The sequence below is a fragment of the Salvelinus fontinalis genome, chromosome 39 (assembly GCF_029448725.1).
Source record: "Salvelinus fontinalis isolate EN_2023a chromosome 39, ASM2944872v1, whole genome shotgun sequence".
Classification (NCBI taxonomy): Eukaryota; Metazoa; Chordata; class Actinopteri; order Salmoniformes; family Salmonidae; genus Salvelinus; species Salvelinus fontinalis.
The window spans coordinates 19,406,322-19,427,357 of record NC_074703.1 but is presented as its reverse complement, the minus strand read 5'-3'; the positions used below and the strand labels follow the sequence as shown (position 1 = coordinate 19,427,357).

The window sequence follows — 21,036 nt, the reverse complement described above, 5'->3', positions numbered from 1 at the left end:
ACGACAGATATATGAAATAACATCATAAAATGGGTCCTACTTTTGCTGATCTTCCATCAGAATGTTGTACAAGGGGTCCTTTGTCCAGAACAATCGTTGTTTGGATTTAGAATGTCCTCTTCTCCAGTCAATTAGCACGGAAAGCTAGCAAAGTGGCGCGAAGCTCTCCTTCCTGAACATACGCAGACAAAGCAACACGCCTAACGTCCCGAAAAAATTTCAATAATCTAATAAAACTATATTGAAAAAACATACTTTACGATGATATTGTCACATGTATCAAATAAAATCAAAGCTGGAGATATTAGTCGTCTATAACGACAGCTGTACAGAAGGCAAAACCAGGTCCCTTCACGCGCTCTCCAGAAAACAGGAAACTGGTGACACGTCATACAAAGAGCTTTTATTCGACCCCAGATCAAGTTATACACTCCATTTCTTCTCTCACTGCCTGTCGACATCTAGTGGAAGACATATGAAGTGCATGTATACTGATATATATCAAGGACATTTATAGACAGGCCCTAGAACAGAGCATCGATTTCAGATTTTCCACTTCCTGTCAGGAAGTTTGCTGCAAAATGAGTTCTGTTTTACTCACATATATAATTCAAACGGTTTTAGAAACTAGAGAGTGTTTTCTATCCAATAGTAATAATAATATGCATATTGTACGAGCAAGAATTGAGTACGAGGCCGTTTGAAATGGGCACCTTTTATCCGGCTACTCAATACTGCCCCTGCAGCCCAAACAGGTTAAGCATATCCCAGTTTAGGTCACCTAACAGAACAAACTCTGAAGCTAGATGGGGAGCGATCAATTCACAAATGGTGTCCAGGGCACAGCTGGGAGCTGAGGGGGGTCGGTAGCAGGCGGCAACAGTGAGAGACTTATTTCTGGAGAGATTAATTTTTAAAATTAGAAGTTCGAACTTGTTTGGGCATAGACCTGGAAAGTATGACAGAACTTTGCAGGCTATCACTGCAGTAGATTGCAACTCCTCCCCCTTTGGCAGTTCTATCTTGACGGAAAGTCCTATAGTTGGGTATGGAAATCTCAGAATTTTTGGTGGCCTTCCTAAGCCAGGATTCAGACACGGCAAGGACATCAGGGTTGGCAGAGTGTGCTAAAGCGGTGAGTAAGACAAACTTAGGGAGGAGGCTTCTGATGTTGACATGCATGAGGCCAAGGCTTTTTCGATCACAGAAGTCAACAAATGAGGGTGCCTGGGGGACATGCAGGGCCTGGGTTTACCTCCACATCACCCGAAGAACAGAGGAGTAGTAGGATGAGGGTGCGGCTAAAGGCTATCAAAACTGGTCGCCTAGAGCGTTGGGGACAAGGAATAAAAGAAGCAGATTTATGGGCGTGGTAGAATAGATTCTGGGCATAATGTGCAGACAGGGGTATGGTGGGGCACGGGTACAGCGGAGGCAAGCCCAGGCACTGGGTGATGATAAGAGAGGTTGTATCTCTGGACATGCTGGTCTCAATGGGTGAGGTCACCGCATGTGTGGGAGGTGGGACAAAGGAGGTATCAGAGGTACGGAGAGTGGAACTACGGGGTCCATTGCAAACCAAAACAATGATAACTAGCCTGAACAACAGTATACAAGGCATATTGATATTTGAGAGAGACATACAGTAAGGCATAAAGTGATTGCAAACTAGCTGTGAGGATCAGAAGTAGTGGCTCAGGGATTACGGCAGGAATCCGGCGCTGTTGTGGAGAGACAGTCCGATGCTGGTAAATTGGTGAGTAATATCCAGGCTAATAACAGGGCTGGTGTCTGTGCAGAAGGTAAAAGCTGCTAGCAGCAGCTAAAAATGACTAAATAGCTTGTAGCTGATTAGCTGGTTAGCTACTGGGGGTTCTTGAATGTGTTCCAAAGTTAAAAAATAATAGCGATTCCGTATCACATTGGGTGAGGTAGGTTACCGGAAGGTATAATTGAATTAAAAATCGAAAAGAGATATATATATTTTTTATATATATACAAGAAATACGAAAAATACAAACGTACACGAGAGGATGAAACAAAACACGTCTACACTGCTACGCCATCTTGGCTATATGAGTTCCGATATACTCACAGACATAATTCAAACAGTTTTAGAAACTTCAGAGTGTTTTCTATCCAAATAGAAAAATAATATGCATACATTAGCAACTGGTACTGAGGAGCAGGCAGTTTACTCTGGGCACCTTTTCATCCAAGCTACTCAATACTGCCCCTGCAGCCATAAGACGTTAAAGTAATGACGTACTGTCATTTCTCTTTGGTTATTTGAGCTGTTCTTGCTACAGTATGGAGTTGGTATTTTACCAAATAGGATAATCTTCTGTATAACCGCCCCCTACCTTGTCACAACACAACTGATTGTCTCAAATGCATTAAGAAGGAAAGAAATTCCACAAATTAACACCTGTTAATTGAAATGCATTCCAGATGACTACCTCATGAAGCTGGTTGAGAGAATGCCAAGAGTGTGCAAAATTGTCATCAAGGCAAAGAAAGGGTGGCTACTTTGAAAAATCTCAAATATTAAATGTATTTAGATTTGTTTAACACTTTTTTGGCTACTACATGATTCCATATGTGTTATTTAATAGATGTCTCCACTATTAGAAAATAATCAAAATAAAGAAACATTTGAATGAGTAGGTGTGTCCAAACTTTTGACTGGTACTGTATATATATATATATATATATATATATATATATATATATATATATATATTTCCTGAGCTTTCTTATTTCTCCTAGATGAAGGACAAACACTTCAAAACCTTGTTTCTTCTTATTTATTTTATGACTGTCTTTTTGGCCAGTTATGAATATGTTATACAATGCGTTTCTCTGGGCTATAGTAGTAAAGGCCAAATTCTATATTTTCTCAAATATTTTTATATTTTTTATACCTAAAGAGGTCCTAAAATTCCAATTCAAATAGCTAAATGATCCATAGAATGACCATCTTATAACAATTCCATGTGTCTCAGTGCTGTCCTGAGGCTCTATGGGGTTGGTTTAGGATATTGATCTTATTCTCGAACAGCTGGCTGAGGGGACTCTTCTCTTGTTTCATCTCTTGACATTGTAGGGTTGTGTGATAAAATGTTTGGGGTTGATGGCGCTTTTTCCAATAGGAATAAGGAGGGAGTATTGGCCCAATTATGCTCTACATTGAGTTGAGTTTTTCTTTGCACTTGCAATACACTCTTGCAAAACTCTGCACGCAGTATTTTGATTGGATGTTTGTACCATTTGGTAAATTCATTATTGAAAACCTTGCTGCCGTATAGAGCAGTTGCTTCTAAAACTGATTGGAAAATTGGAACACAAACCAGAAAGAGTAACTGTGTTGTATGTTTTTCTCTTATAGCTTCAGGTTTCATACTGTCACTGAAGAAGCTACTGAGCATACCAGCGTACTTTCTGCTTCTGTGTGGCAGCATCCTGAAGTTCAACTCCTTCATTGGGCTGCTCATGTTCAAAGCCAAGTACATGGAACAGCAATTTGGCCAATCAGCAGCCAGAGCCAACTTCCTCATTGGTTAGACACTGTAGCTACATGTTTCACAATCAGCTACCATCTTTATAAACCAACTAGGGCCCCACTACTGGCTGTAAGCGAATGACTGATGCGCATTTGGAGCAATACTGGCTGTATCCGAGGCTCAGTCAATCATTCATATTACAACAGAATGCAACATGCAACTGAAGAGAGAAGAGACAACCAACTTGCTAGTTACGGCATCAGCGTGCGCTCTGGAAAGACAGCAGAGAGTGGAAAGGCCGTTTGCCAGTTACAGCAGCATGTCCCCTGAACAATAATGAAAAGGTAGGTGAGAAGCCTGACCAAGGAGACTGGGGTGAGAAGGTGATGAAGCGTACTTCATGAGCTGTAACCGAAAAACAATGGCATTTGGAAAGTTTGAGGTGAGGAAGAAGGTGTGGTGGAACAAGAATTGTTAGCATTGTTAAGTATCTTGCTAGCTGGATCGAATTCTCCGCGTTAGCTAGCCAGAGAAATGTTGAGCAACGTTAGCCAACTTAGCTGATCAAATAATTGCGTTTATGCTGTGAAAATTAGCTGGGTAAGTTAATGAAGTCAAGCAGCTAGCTAACAGGAACTTTACAACATCGGATAAGCTAACGTTAGTAAACGAACCAACTCGCTATAGTATTAACTGGTATACAACTTCTTGCCGTTCCTCAAGTTATAACGTTAACGTAGTTGCTTAATGGACCCTGGCAACCTGTGTGAAATGTTAACTAGCTAACGACCTAACTACTATCAATGAACCAGCTGTATTTCATCACTTTCATGGCCTACCTCCTTCTTCTGCAGTTTGGCATTAAGTTTTACAACGTTCCTACAACGTGTAATTATTACATCTGATTGGTGGGTTGATACTTTCATTCAATCATTGAGTTCAGTCATTTATATTTAAAAACTAAAGTTTTGATCAGTGGAATATGAGGGAGAGTTAGACCAAAACACACATGGGCTTGTGCTGGGGCTCCCTCTTGTGGGAATATACAGTATGGTTGTTACTGAGCCAGGATTCCTGGCTGTTTTGTCACTGTGCCTATGTCAATGATAGTTCAGCGACAATTATTTAAACATCATTATTGCCAGCCATTTTCTCTGTCCCCCAGGACCCCTGGTGTACGATGGCAGCCTGTTGTCAGAGTGTAACAGAGACTGCTCCTGCTTGGCTGGGGAGTGGGACCCTGTGTGTTCAGACAACGGCATCACCTACAACTTCCCCTGCCTCACAATCTGCTCCAGCTCTACAGGATACGGCAAGAACTGAGTGTACAACACATTCACAGGGATGCTGGCCCATGTTGACTCCAATGCTTCCCACAGTTGTGTCAAGTTGGCTGTATGTCTTTTGAGTGGTGGACCATTCTTGATACACACGAAACTGTTGAGTGTAAAAAAAAAAACCCAGCAGCGTTGCAGTTCTTGACACAAACTGGTGCCCCTGGCACCTACTACCATGCCCCCTTCAAAGGCACGTAAATATTTTGTCTTGCCCATTCACCCTCTGAATGGCACACATACACAATCCATGTCTCGATTGTCTCAAGCCTTACAATATATTTTTTAATCTGTCTCCTCCTCTTTATCTACACTGATTTAACTAGTGACATCCATACGGGATTATATCTTTCACCTGGATTCACCTGGTCAGCATATGTCATGGAAAGAGCAGGTGTTCTTAATGTTTTATACACGCAGTGTAACTCATTGGCACTGAAATAAGTTATTTTCAACAATTACCTGGGGCCTTGTTGGGGCCTTATCTCCCACCCGGGACGAAGAGGGCTAAGTAAGTAATTGCTGATTGGCAATAAACTATTATTTTGACGTATGGTAAAAAATATGGTGAGCAATTCCTATGTAGAGAAGGTTATCTCTGGTAGTTGTTCAATATGACTTCAACTTGTACGGGGGGTTCTTGTAAAATAGATGTTTAAGGTCAATCTGACTCCCTGTTTAAATAAAGTTAAATAAATTAAAAAACGTCAACACAAACAAAGGATATGGGGTATGCATGGTATCACATCATTACATACTAGGCCCTACTGCACCTGCATTCCAGCACCATTCCAGCATCTGGAATTGACTCAACATGTTTGAGGTGGGGGATCAATACATGTGGGGGAAGAGGTGGCTATCGAATGTATGATTATGATATGTACAGGTAAGTTCATTGTGTGTGTGGGGGGGCGCGCGCCAATGTGTGTGTGCGTCCATGTTTGTGTGCGTACTCTGAGGTGTGTTTGAAAATGAATGAGCAGCAGTGTTGTGATGTGTCCTATCCCGTCCTTGCAGAGTGATCTTCCTTGGCCTCATCACATGTTTCAGTGGCTCATCCTACTTTTTCATCATCGCAGTCATGACAGTTTAGGAGGGAGGGGAACACCACCACGGGACAGACCACACACTCATCGCTAGAAATCGAACTTCAGACTCCCGCCAAAACCACTGAACCCCTCAACACACTGAAAAAGATTAAGGCGCACACCCCTAAAATGGGAGCCGGAACAGGGTAACTCCCTCCAAACGCACAAAGACAAAGAGGAGGAGGAACTATCCAACACCTAGGGAGAGAGAACGAGTGACCTCAGTCGAACACAGCCAGAAAGAGGAGGTGGAAGAGGCATTAGATAGAGGAGGAGGTTATCCCAGATGCTCATGTGAGCAAGAAGGAGCAGAAGCCTTCTGATCAGCCAACGGGCAGGCAGAGGGAGAGGTCATAGTGAACCACACCCACAGAGAGAAAGACAACCCACACAACCTCTTGGTTGAGATGAACCACACAGAGGTAGAGGGCCTACAGGGCTAGCCAGTCAGCCTGCCTGCTCTGATCCTCAAGTCAATTGTATTTCAAATCAAATCAAGTTTATTTATATAGCCCTTCGTACATCAGCTAATATCTCGAAGTGCTGTACAGAAACCCAGCCTAAAACCCCAAACAGCAAGCAATGCAGGTGTAGAAGCACGGTGGCTAGGAAAAACTCCCTAGAAAGGCCAAAACCTAGGAAGAAACCTAGAGAGGAACCAGGCTATGAGGGGTGGCCAGTCCTCTTCTGGCTGTGCCGGGTGGAGATTATAACAGAACTATGGCAAGATGTTCAAAATGTTCATAAGTGACAAGCATGGTCAAATAATAATCAGGAATAAATGTCAGTTGGCTTTTCATAGCCGATCATTAAGAGTTGAAAACAGCAGGGCAGGTCTGGGACAGGTAGGGGTTCCATGACCTCAGGCAGAACAGTTGAAACTGGAACAGCAGCAAGGCCAGGTGGACTGGGGACAGCAAGGAGTCATCATGCCCGGTTTGCCGTGACGTATGGTCCTAGGGCTCAGGTTCTCCGAGAGAGAGAAAGAAAGAGAGAACGAGAGAATTAGAGAGAGCATACTTAAATTCACACAGGACACTGGATAAGACAGGAGAAGTACTCCAGGTATAACCAACTGACCCTAGCCCCCCGACACATAAACTACTGCAGCATAAATACTGGAGGCTGAGACAGGAGGGGTCAGGAAACACTGTGGCCCCATCCGATGATACCCCCGGACAGGGCCAAACAGGAAGCATATAACCCCACCCACTTTGCCAAAGCACAGCCCCCGCACCACTAGAGGGATATCTTCAACCACCAACTTACAATCCTGAGACAGGGCCGAGTATAGCCCACAAAGATCTCCACCACAGCACAAACCAAGGGGGGGCGCCAACCCAGACAGGAAGATCACGTCAGTGACTCGACCCACTCAAGTGACGCACCCCTCCTAGGGACAGCATGAAAGAGCACCAGTAAGCCAGTGACTCAGCCCCTGTAATAGGGTTAGAGGCAGGGAATCCCAGTGGAGAGAGGGGAACCGGCCAGGCAGAGACAGCAAGGGCGGTTCGTTGCTCCAGCCTTTCCATTCACCTTCACGCTCCTGGGCCAGACTACACTCAATCATATGACCTACTGAAGAGATAAGTCTTCAGTAAAGACTTAAAGGTTGAGACCGAGTCTGCGTCTCTCACATGGGTAGGCAGACCGTTCCATAAAAATGGAGATCTATAGGAGAAAGCCCTGCCTCCCGCTGTTTGCTTAAAAATTCTAGGGACAATTAGGAGGCCTGCGTCTTGTGACCGTAGCGTACGTATAGGTATGTACGGCAGGACCAACTCGGAAAGATAGGTAGGAGCAAACCCATGTAACGCTTTATAGGTTCACAGTAAAACCTTGAAATCAGCCCTTGCCTTAACAGGAAGCCAGTGTAGGGAAGCTAGCACTGGAGTAATATGATCAAATTTCTTGGTTCTAGTCAGGATTCTAGCAGCCGTATTTAGCACTAACTGAAGTTTATTTAGTCCTTTATCCGGGTAGCCGGAAAGTAGAGCATTGCAGTAGTCTAACCTAGAAGTAACAAATGCATGGATTAATTTTTCTGCATCATTTTTGGACAGAAAATTTCAGATTTTTGCAATGTTACGTAGATGGAAAAAAGATGTCCTTGAAACGGTCTTGATATGTTCGTCAAAAGAGAGATCAGGGTCAAGAGTAACGCCGAGGTCCTTCACAGTTTTATTTGAGACGACTTTACAACCATCAAGATTAATTGTCAGATTTAACAGAAGATCTCTTTGTTTCTTGGGACCTAGAACAAGCATCTCTGTTTTGTCCGAGTTTAAAAGTAGAACGTTTTCAGCCATCCACTTCCTTATGTCTGAAACACAGGCTTCTAGCGAGGGCAATTTTGGGGCTTCACCATGTTTCATTGAAATGTACAGCTGTGTGTCATCCGCATAGCAGTGAAAGTTAACATTATGTTTTCGAATAACATCCCCAAGAGGTAAAATATATAGTGAAAACAATAGTGGTCCTAAAACGGAACCTTGAGGAACACTGAAATGTACAGTTGATTTGTCAGAGGACAAACCATTCACAGAGACAAACTGATATCTTTCTGACAGGTAAGATCTAAACCAGGCCAGAACTTGTCCGTGTAGACCAATTTGGGTTTCCAGTCTCTCCAAAAGAATGTGGTGATCGATGGTGTCAAAGGCAGCACTAAGGTCTAGTAGCACGAGGACAGATGCAGAGCCTCGGTCTGACGCCATTAAAAGGTCATTTACCACCTTCACAAGTGCAGTCTCAGTGCTATGATGGGGTCTAAAACCAGACTGAAGCATTTCGTATACATTGTTTGTCTTCAGGAAGGCAGTGAGTTGCTGCGCAATAGCTTTTTCTAAAATTTGAGAGGAATGAAGATTCGATATAGGCCGATTAGTTTTTTATATTTTCAGGGTCAAGGTTTGGCTTTTTCAAGAGAGGCTTTATTACTGCTACTTTTAGTGAGTTTGGTACACATCCGGTGGATAGAGAGACGTTTATTATGTTCAACATAGGAGGGCCAAGCACATGAAGCAGCTCTTTCAGTAGTTTAGTTGGAATAGGATCCAGTATGCAGCTTGAAGGTTTAGAGGCCATGATTATTTTCATCATTGTGTCAAGAGATATAGTACTAAAACACTTAAGTGTCTCTCCCGATCCCAGGCCCTGGCAGAGCTGTGCAGATCCAGGACAGCTAAGCCCTGGAGGAATACGCAGTTTTTAAGAGGAGTCTGTAATTTGCTTTCTAATGATCATGATCTTTTCCTCAAAGAAGTTCATGAATTTATTACTGCTGAAGTGAAAGCGATCCTCTCTTGGGGAATGCTGCTTTTTAGTTAGCTTTGCAACAGGATCAAAAATAAATTTTGGATTGTTCTTATTTTCCTCAATTAAGTTGGAAAAGTAGGATGATCGAGCAGCAGTCAGGGCACTTCGGTACTGCCCGGTACTGTCTTTCCAAGCTAGTCGGAAGACTTCCAGTTTGGTGTGGCGCCATTTCCGTTCCAATTTTCTGGAAGCTTGCTTCAAAGCTCAGGTATTTTCTGTATACCAGGGAGCTAGTTTCTTATGACAAATGTTTTTCGTTTTTAAGGGTGCAACTGCATCTAGGGTATTGCGCAAGGTTAAATTGAGTTCCTCAGTTAGGTGGTTAACTGATTTTTGTCCTCTGATGTCCTTGGGTAGGCAGAAGGAGTCTGGAAGGGCATCAAGGAATTTTTGTGTTGTCTGAGAATTTATAGCACGACTTTTGATGCTCCTTGGTTGGGGTCTGAGCAGATTATTTGTTGCGATTGCAAACGTAATAAAATGGTGGTCCGATAGTCCAGGATTATGAGGAAAAACATTAAGATCTACAACATATATTCCATGGGACCAGACTAGCTCCAGAGTATGACTGTGGCAGTGAGTAGGTCCAGAGACATGTTGGACAAAACCCACTGAGTCGATGATGGCTCCGAAAGACTTTTGGAGTGGGTTTGTGGACTTCTCCATATGAATATTAAAATCACCAAAAATTAGAATATGATCTGCTGTGACAAGGTCTGATAGGAATTCAGGGAACTCAGAGGAACGCTGTATATGGCCCAGGAGGCCTGTAAACAGTAGCTATAAAAAGTGATTGAGTAGGCTGCATAGATTGTTTACAGATATTTAAATTCATGTTCATTAAAGATTTTTATTCAAGAATTGAAAAGTCCCATTTACCTAATGATAATTCTTCACTGTCTGAAACCCTCAAGAACCAGGGTGAGTCTGGGTCACCCTTTTACTGGGCAAACACAACTTGCATATCATCATAGACTAGGCCGAAACGTTAATCTTTTAGCATTTTTTATAGTGAGCAAGAGTTGCGCTTCATCCTTTTCTACGATGATTAAAGTTTGTTGTTGCACCTCAACTCAACGTTGGTTGAGCGCCCTCCGTTTTTTTGTTGTCAAATAATATATATATTTTTTAAATGAAATAAGTAAATTATTAAAAGCATTCAAACTGGGATGTTTCCCACTTATTTACACAACCTACTCCACACTTGCAAAGTGAATGTTTTTAGAAATGTTCTGATATTAAGTAGTAAACAGAAGAAAAGCAGAATTGAATCCAATTATAATGCAAATAATTGAATGGTCTATGGTTCAATCCTGTTTCTGAAGGTCTGATGAATAAGGAGTATTGTTCCTCCTTCCTTGTGGCAGGCTCAGCAGCACACTGCCCTCCAAAGCACGCAAAAAAATTGCCAGACTGCCCCTTTCCTAGCTCTGCATGGAACATTCAGTGTCACATCCCTGGTTACGTGTGGGGTGACAATAGGGATGACCACAGCAACATCCTCTGGAAAGGGAAAAAAGAGGGACAGAATGTAAACAAATGCAAACCGTAGGTTCTAAACACTGGCCAGTTGAAAGGTTCTACTAAGATATCATGACAAACGGCACCTGTCAGAGTGCTCTCTAAGTGTTACTCACCTGCTTGGATGTCAGCTGGCAGAGTGGCGAAGACGGCCATCGTGAGAGTCCGTTCTTCAGGTGTGACGTCCACAACCTCCAAGAGGGAAGAGATGGGCTCTGCCTCTGTATTAGGGGTGATGTCCACAACATTCAGGTGGGAAGAAGCCAGATCTGCCTCTGTGTTATGGGTGATGTCCACAACCTCCAGGTGGGAAGAAGCCGTGTCCGCCTGTGTGTTAGGAGTGATGTCCACAACCTCCAGGTGGGAAGAAGCCGTGTCCGCCTGTGTGTGTTAGGAGTGATGTCCACAACCTCCAGGCGGGAAGAAGCCGGGTCTGTGTTAGTGGTGATGTCCACAACCTCCAGGTGGGAAGAAGCCTGGGCTGCCTCTGTGTTAGGGGTGATGTCCTCAACCTCCAGGTGGGAAGAGGCCTGGTCTGCCTCTGTGCTAGGGGTGATGTCCTGAATCTCCAGGTGGGAATTAGCTGGGTCTGCCTCTGTCTTAGGGGTGATTTCTACAACCTCCAGGTGGGAAGAACCCGGGTCTGCCTCTGTGTTAGCGGTGATGTCCACAACTTCCAGGTGGGAAGAAGCCGGGTCGGCCTCTGTGTTAGGGGTGACAACAACAATCCTGATGAGCTCTACTACTACAAGGCACCAAGATATCATCACAACAGGCATCTGTCAGAGTGCTCTCTATCAGTGCTACTCACCTGCTTGGATGTCAGCTGGTAGTGTGGTGGAGACGGCCACTGCGAGGACAGGGGGGACTGGTAGGGTGGCTGCAGGGGGCTGGAAGCAGCTCTGCACCTCGTCCGCCACAAAGATTCAGACAGAGCTCATATAAAAAGGGCTCTGGAGGTCCTCCGTGGAGAAGGACTGACTGATTCTCCTGAGGATCGACCGCACAGAGTCAAGAGCAGCAGCCCGGGAGAAAGGGATGTGAGGGGAAGGGTCCTTTAACATGCTGGAGAGCTTCTCCACTACGGCCGCCACCATGCCCACGGCCATCCCGCTTATTATGATTGGGTGCTCTGAATGGCCTTACTCTGGCTGAAGCCACAGGGCCAGGAGGAGCCTGGGCACCACCTCCACCACGACCTGGGATGGGCTGAGCAGGTTGCTTCGGGGCTCATTGGACAGCTCGCCCAGAATGCTCCTCCCAGCTCTCCACGATGCTGTGGACCTTATAGTCGCTGAAATCAACAAAAAGGAGAAGACAAAGCTAAACAATGTGCTCACAGAGAACACTGTCTTAGTCTGTTTCTGCATAGTTCCAGATGTGTAGATAAATGGATCAAGTCATATGCAGGGCAGTACATGGAACTCACATGTCTGCTGGCAAGGTGGGGTGCATGGAGCGGCGAAGCTTGCAGAAAGACTTGTGCCCTATGTGCATAATTTTTAGGCAAGTGTTTACTTCCCAGGCCTGCCGTAGGAAACAGGAAGTCCCATTAGTGTAATTTCACAACAGATCTATTCTGATGTACCAACTAGTTGTTGAAAAAGCTAGTAAAAAGCTCACTGACTTGTAGTATGTCTCTAACTCTCATTCTCTTACCAGCCGAGCGAGGTCGTTTCCCTCCTCCAGGGTGTCCTTCCACACCCTTCAAATAAAACACAGAGCAATTCAACTTTCCTGGCTTCTGATTTTTCTGTTGTTTATTTTACCCACACCTCCTGGAGTGCTGCTGGTGGCAGGGAATGGCAGTGAAGGTGAGTGCTGACGTGGTACTCACCTCTTCCTAATGGATTTTTTGCCCTGAGACACCAGCCAGTTGCTCATGTGCTCCGTGGTGACATGGGGCGGGACCTGGCCTTGACTCTGGAGCAGAAGATAGTGGACCATGAGCTTCTTCTGCAAGATGAGGTATGAGACCGTGCCACGAAATACCATATAATATGCTTTCAGAAGGGCCTCTCACAACATTTCACAACTGCTCATGCCTCACAATTTGCAAGTGATATTAACAACTCTCATGACCAACTTCTCTAAACTGTCTTGAAATGAAACTCTTTCTGTTTATGTTGTTGTGGGATGAATCTTACCTGTTTATTGTAATATGTTTCCTCCCACCAGGCCTGCAGAGTCTGAAAATAAAGGCTGCTTCTACAGAATTCCTTTGAAGAGAATGAAAATAATGATTCTTTGTTATGCACATTATGCTAAAATAGATTTCTCCTAAGATTACCTTCGTGGGACCATAAGTGAACTCTGGAATGCACCAAACCCTATCCATGGTAAGATGGGGAAGAAATGCAGCGCTATAGATATACGGGATGCTCTAGAGATAACAGGAATGACTTAAAGTCGCGAATGATCAATGACTGTGGAGTCGTCCAATATGCTGCACTTAGAATGGAGTTGTAGGCGATGTTTGGCGCAAAATAGAATGTTTACATTCTATTTCTTTGGCGAAATGGAATGTGTAGAACCTGTATAAATGGGTATGCTTCTATGTCTGTATTTCGTGAAAGATTAAGCTCTTTATTTTGTCATAATGTGTATATGAGGATGTAGGAGCCCGTCCCGATTCATGACGCGATTATCCAGGTGCATGTTGCTTAGACCTAATCCAACCTTGGTTTACAAGTTAGATACATTGTTTATATTTGCCTATACAAATCTATCGACCACATCCATTTAAAGCAATGATTGTCAATTGAAAATGTGGTTGTTGTGTTGTCCTGTTGTGCGCCTTGAGTGTCAGAGTCCCCTTAAGCACATTATTCCAATATTTCCGAGCTCTGAATTGACATAAGGTACACTTTTGCAAAGCTATTCGGTTAAAAATAAGAGTATGAATGACAATTAACCCATGACTTGTATTGTATGCATAATAGTGTCGTAAATAATATCGCTCGGCGGGGGGGGGGGGGGGGGGGGGGGGGGGGGGGTAACCGTTATAAGTCTCCAAGGCGCGTACAGACCATCACTTCGTTGTCTTGTTGGTAATAGTAAAAATGCATGACAGTTGGCATTGCAATAGTCTAACAGTTGCTATTCATTTTGTTTCTTACATTAAACAGGCATTTGAGAAGGGTTGCAGTTGTACCTATGACGCACAGACACACTAAAGCTGTACAGTGTAGTTTGAAAAGTCAGTTTCAATTATTTGCAGATGTATTCCCTAATATTTACAAATCGAAAGATGTAATATCTGAAATGAATGTGGCAGAACAGTTTAGCATAGAGTTCCTGTCGGAGTCTTCTCCTTCAGTCTTTTTGCCTCCTAGGCCTCGTTTCTCATTACATGGGATTTTCCCAGTGCCAACTTGACATGAGATGTCCGCTGTCTACTGTCATGTGGTGCTGAATGACAGATCTCGCTATTCCGATTTCGCTGCTGTCCATGGTGCTGAAACATCCAGTTTCGGCTATTTGCAAATGTATGACCATCCAAAATTTACACCACACACACACATACAGACACACGTTAATGCTAATCTCTCACACGCTTTTGAACACTGCTCAACTTGCAACAAGACACTGAAAGAGCATTTAATTCCAAGTGTGTTAGTGTTTGAATAAAGATGCGGGGAATGAAATCAATGTGTGGATGTTGATTGGACAATGTAAATGTGCTTTACAGAAGCAATTTTGTGGCATTCCCTGTATTATGATCAGATTGCTTTGTTTAAGCCAGACTGGAAATTTGTTCTGAGAAACTATGCCGATAATACAATGATAGCTGTAAAAAATAAAAGGCAATGTTTATATGACCCCCTTTCAAAGAGTTGCTCATTTATCACTGCAGATATACAGTGCCTTCAGAAAGTGTTCATACCCCTTAACTTATTCCTCATTTTGTTTTCTTACAGCCTGAATTACAAATGGATTAAATTATAGTTTTTTATCTTACCCAGCTACAGACAATACCCCATAACGACAAAGTGAAAACGATAATGACAACATTTTTGGAGATGTATTGAAAATTAATTACAGAAATATCTAATTTACATAAGTATTCACAATACATGTTAGAATCACCTTTGGCAGCGATTAAAGCTGTGAGTCTTTCTGGGTAAGTCTTCAAGAGCTTTGCACACCTGGATTGTACCATATTTGCAATATACAATATATACAGTACCAGTCAAAAGTTTGGACACCCCTACTCTTTCTAGGGTTTTTCTTTATTTTTTTTATTGTAAACCAAAAAGTGTTAAACAAATCAAAATATATTTCATATTTGAGATTCTTCAAAGTAGCCACCCTTTGCCTTGATGATAGCTTTGCACAGTCTTGGCATTCTCTCAACCAGCTTTATTGGTTCCAACCGCAGTGTCTTTCTGAGACGCAGATTAGGTGAACGGATGGTCTTCACATATGTGGTTCCCACCGTTAAGCATGTAAGATGAGGTGTGGGGGTGCTTGCTGGTGACACTGTCTGTGATTTATTTAGAATTCAAGGCACCCTTAACCAGCATGGCTACCACAGCATTCTGCAGTGATACGCCATCCCATCTGGTTTGCGCTTAGTGGGACTATCTTTTTTTTTCAACAAGACAATGACCCAACACACCTCCAGGCTGTGTAAGGGCTATTTTACCAAGTAGGAGAGTGATGGAGTGCTGCATCAGATGACCATTGAGATGGTTTGGGATGAGTTGGACCACAGAGTGAAGGAAAAGCAGTCAACTAGTGCTCAGCATATGTGGGAACTCCTTTGAGACTGTTGGAAAAGCATTCCAGGTGAAGCTGGTTGAGAGAATGCCAATAGTGTGCAAAGCTGTCATCAAGGCAAATTGGTGGCTACTTTGAAGAACTACAAATCTCAAATATATTTTGATTTATTTAACACTTTTTTGGTTACTACATGATTCAATATGTGTTATTTCATAGTTATATTCTACAATGTAGAAAATAGTAAAGATAAAGGAAAACCCTTGAATGAGCAGGTGTGTCCAGTAGGTGTGTAGACAGCCATTTTTAAGTCATCCCATAGATTTCAAGCCGAATTATGTCAAAACTGTAATTAAGCCAATTAGGAACATTCAATGACGTCTTGGTAAGCAACTCCAGTGAATATTTGGCCTTGTGTTTTAGGATGTTGTCCTGCTGAAGGGTGAATTTGTCTCCCAGTGTCTGGTAGAAAGCAGACTGAACCAGGTGTTATCCTAAAAAACTCCCTCGTTCTTGCCAATGACATGTATACCCACACCATGATGCAGCCACCACCATGCTTGAAAATCTGAAGAGTGGTACTCAGTGATGTGTTGTGTTGGATTTGCCCCAAACGTAACGCTTTGTATTCAAGACATAAAGTTAATTTCTTTGCCACATGTTTTGCAGTTTTACTTTAGTGCCTAATTGTAAACACAATGCATGTTTTGGAATATTTTTATTCTGTACAGGCTTCCTTATTTTCACTGTCAATTAAGGTTAGTATTGTGTAGTAACTCAAATGTTGATGATTCATCCTCAGTTTTCTCCTATCACAACCATTAAACGTTCTAACTGTTTTAAAGTCACCATTGGCCTAATGGTGAAATCCCTGAGTGTTTTCCTTCTTCAGCAACTGAGTTAGGAAGAATGCCTGTATTTTTGTAGTGACTGGGTGTATTGATACACCATCCAAAGTTTAATTAATAACTTCACCATGCTCAAAGGGATATTCAATGTCTTCTTTATTTGTACCCATCTACCAAAAGATGTCCTACTTTGTGAGGTGTTGGAAAACTTCCCTAGTCTCTTTGGTTGAATCTATGTTTGAAATTCCCTGCTCGACTGAGGGACATTACAGATAATTGTATGTGTGGGGTACGGAGAAGATGTAGTCGTTCAAGGGTCATGTTAAACACTATTATTGCACACATAGTGAGTCCATGCAACTGTTTATGTGACTTGTTAAGCAAATTCTTACTCCTGAGCTTATTTAGGCTTGCCATAACAAAGAGGTTGAATGCTATTAAGCTACCAGTTACTAAACTCTAATTGCATTCACGTCATGTTTATGTAAGGATTATGGCGACCTTGTTAATGTTGTTCCTCAATTTTGTTCCTTATATTTCAAAAAGTACAAAGCTGTTTCTGTGCGTTTCCTTGTCTCTGGTGTCGCCACATCCCTTGACGCGTGCAAACGGAGCATCTGTATCAGTTTTCGGACCTGATTGGTGTCACACTTTTGACCTGGCCCCAGCTAACACATTTGACTCCATTAATCAACTACTCATGTGCTTCAGTTTAGAATGCAATGTGTATAATTATCTGTGTTTGCTAGGGGTGGGGGAAAGGTTTGATGCCACTCCGGCCCAGAGGACTGGAATTGCCCACCACTGATCTATATGGTAGGACCAGTACCAGAGCTGAATGAATGTGTCTATTTTGAATATTCACAGATACAGAATAATGTGGTTGATAGCAGAGGCGTCATGCCTATAGGGGGCACAGGGTCACTTGCACAGGGTTCCCAATCTACCAACCTACACACCAACCTACACTGAACAAAAATATAAACGCAACATGTAAAGTGTTGGTCCCATGTTTCATGAGCTGAAATAAAAGATCCCAGAAATGTTCCATACGCACAAAAAGCTTATTTCTCTCAAATTGTGTGCACAGATTTGTTTATATCTCTGTTAGCGAGCATTTCTCCTTTGCCAAGATAATCCATCCACCTGACAGGTGTGACATGTCAAGAAGCTGATTAAACAGCATGGTTATTACATAGGCAATAAAATGCCTCTCTAAAATGTGCAGTTTTGTCACACAACACAATGACACAGATGTTTTGAGGGAGAGTGCAATTGACTTATTGACTGTAGGAATGTTCACCAGAGCTGTTGCCAGAGAATTTAATGCTCATTTCTCTACCATAAGCCGAGCTTTAGAGAATTTGGCAGTACGTCCAACTGGCCTCACAACCGCAGACCACATGTAAGGCAGCGTGTGGACGAGCGATTTGCTGAAGTCAACGTTGTGAATAGAGTGCCCCATGGTGGCAGTGGGGTTATGGTATGGGCAGGCATAAGCCACAGACAGGGAACACAATTGCATTTTATCAGTGACAATTTGAATGCACAGAGATACTGTGACGAGACCATGAGGACAATTGTCGTGCCATTCATCCGCCGCCATCACCTCATGTTTCAACATGATAATCCACAGCCTGCAAGGATCTGTACAGAAATCCTGAAAGCTGAAAATGTCCCAGTTCTTCAACGGCCTGCATACTCACCAGACATGTCAGAAAAAGAAATTAAGCATAATGATTACGGCTCTAGATTGCAGGAAAAATATGTTTGTAGCTAAGCAGGCCAGGGGTGTCATAAACTGTCCCTTCACGCCTAGGGCCCTGTCCACTGATTATGGGTCATGGTCGCCAGGGGCCTTATCACACCGTGGGGTCAGCAAATCACAGGCAGTCAGCTTGTGTCCCAGATCCCCAACTCCTGCCTCCCCCTCCCAGTCTCCCTCAAGCAGAGACAGAGATCAACATCTCTGTTTCTGCCCATCAACTGGACTCGTGGTACAGTGTGCATAGTGAGTGTGTAACATGTATATCATTTTTGCTTGTTGTTCTTTATAGTTACTACTATTGCCTATTGTAAGTTACTTCTCTGTGTTTACTGTGTTGTGTAATACTCTGCAGGTAGCTATGCCACTTATACAGTCCTTCCTTTGTTAATCGTGTTGTTGCTCTACTTGTGCTATCAGTTATTGTGTATATTCATTACCCCTGTTTTCTGTCCATTACTGAACCACTACCACCTTTCCATGTCCATTTCATTACTGTGTGTCAATAATGTATCCTTGTATGTAACTCTGAGGTTGCCTTCTTGCCGGGGGAGGTGCAAGCGCAACCTGGTCTCAGAGCATTTCGTATTATTCTGTATGTATATCAGAGACACCCCATTTAGTATGAAATGTTATGTTATGTATGCTATGTATTCATTTGGGAATGTCTATCACCCATTTTGTATAATATGTTACGAATTACAATTCATATTATACTGTATGTTATGAATTTGCAAAACGTACAATATGTTACAAATTTGCAAAACGTACAATATGTTACAAATTTGCGAAACGTATGATAAGAATTCTAGCTAGGTGGCTAACGTTAGCTACTTGGCTAACATTAGTTAGGTTAGGGTGTAGGGTTAGGGTTAAGTTTAGGAGTTAGGTAACAGGGTAAGGGTTAGGGGAAGGATTAGCTAAAAGGGTTAAGGTTAGTGTTAGGGGAAGGGTTAGCTAACATGCTAAGTAGTTGCAAAATTAGCTAAAAAAGTAGTAAGTAGTTAAGTTGCTAGTTAGCTAAAATGCTCAAGTTGGCCGTGATGAGATTCGAACTCGCAACCTTTGGGTTGCTAGACAATTGTGTTATATGCCAACCCATCCACCCTGACGAACCACCCTTCTTTCATTTTTGTCTTAAGTAACTGTCTGTCTTATATAACCATACCAAAAGTAACATATAATACGAAACCGTAGTGTCTCGGTCCCAGATTTACATGTATTATGTTACGTCTAGTCTATGAGACCAGGCTGGAGTCTGGAGTCCAAATGGAGTCTCTCTTTCACTCTTAGGTGTGGTGCTGGCTCTAGATGCATGTGCCTACGTGCTACTGGGCCTTGTCATCTTGCTGATCAAGAGGAAGCTCCAGAGAGACCAGGAGTCAGCTTAAAAAACACCCAGCCATGGGGCTCTAAGCAGGGTAAAACAGACTTGGTGAGTTTGGTCCCAGCTGCACTCTGTTGAGAACTGAAGAACTACTCAAGATTCCCACGAGATGTTCCATCTAAGAGGACCCTGCTGGAGAGTTCCATGGTCGTCTCCATAGTGATTGGGTCGCGGTGGTTCCTGTGGTGCGTTCCGAGTTCTTCGACCCAGCTCTATCCATTTTCTATAGGGGCATCTCAAATGACATTTGTCGAGTGCAGCACTACTTTTAACAATAACCATCTGCTAAGTTAAAGGTTATTTGTCTCAACAACTGTTGTTTTAAGGAGTTGGTGTTGTTGTTTTCCTGTATTGGCATTATTATTGTGAAGACGATTATAACTATTACTGTAATGAACATTAGTCACCACTTGGTGACAGCACAGAGCTGATGTGGTCATGTCTGTCAAGCTATTTTATCAAAAAGAGCCTCACACACCTTTATTTGGCCAAAGACTAATTGTTACATGAGACATTCAGAATGTGCCTGGTGTCCTTTTTCATGTTTGCAAGCCTGTCTCTTTCCTCAGTTCGTGTTTCAAGAACTAGGTATGAACGCCATATTGTTAGCTCATCACAACTTTTGATAGACTCATGAAATTATACAATACAAGCATTTTCTCTCTTTGCTCTGTCATCGTTGTCTCTCCACCTCCCACTCGTTCACACCCCAGACTCCTTCATCACCATTTTCTCTCCTTATCCGATCTCCTTAACCCACCCTTTCACTGTCTCTCAATTCCCCAGATCGCCAGTAACACGCAACAGTCTCATTTTAATCTATGAGGCATAAGAAACATCTCACTATAACCACGATGTATTATCTTATAATGAAACATACAGTGCCAGCCAAAAGTTTAAAGGGTTTTTCTTTATTTTTACTATTTTCTACATTGTAGAATAATAGTGAAGACATCAAAATGATGAAATAACACATATGGAATCATGTAGTAACCAAAAAAGTGTTAAACAAATCCAAATATATTTTAGATTTTAGATTCTTCAAAGTAGCCAGCCTTTGCCTTGATGACAGCTTTGAACGCTCTTGGCATAAAGAAAAACCCTGGAATGGGTAGGTGTGTCCAAACACTGGTACTGTATGTAATGGAAAATTGTCTGAGAGAGAAATCAAATTATCTCATGCAACTTTAGAATGATATGAATTAAAGTATAGCATGGTAGAACTCTGACATTTTGGGGTCAAACGCTTCCATAAATGGGGTGAGTGTGTGTTGAGGATCACTGGGGAGACTGGGGGAGAATCCTGCATCCAGCAGGCCTAGCTAAACCACAGATGGGTGTCAGTCACGTCTCCCCTAACTCAGGCCTGTGGGTAAAACTCTGCACTTAAATACTGTAGGATGCTTTCTCTGTAAGTCTCTGTCTGCGGGCCGCCTACGGGGCCTGTCGGTCGTGGTGTCGGCAGAGTCTCTAAGGAGAGTACTCTAGGTAATCAGGGTATCTGAGTGCAAAGGACCTCAGAGCCAGTCATGCTAGCAACTTCCATGGAG

General features: G+C 42.9%; 1 long non-coding RNA gene across 1 annotated transcript; it reads left to right on the top strand.

Annotated features, from left to right (window-relative positions):
- Window positions 1-2,853: 2,853 nt before the first annotated feature.
- Window positions 2,854-5,131, top strand: LOC129838677 (uncharacterized). The gene is made up of 2 exons (XR_008756886.1): window positions 2,854-3,847; window positions 4,669-5,131. It is a non-coding gene; the product is annotated as an uncharacterized LOC129838677 (long non-coding RNA).
- Window positions 5,132-21,036: the final 15,905 nt, after the last annotated feature.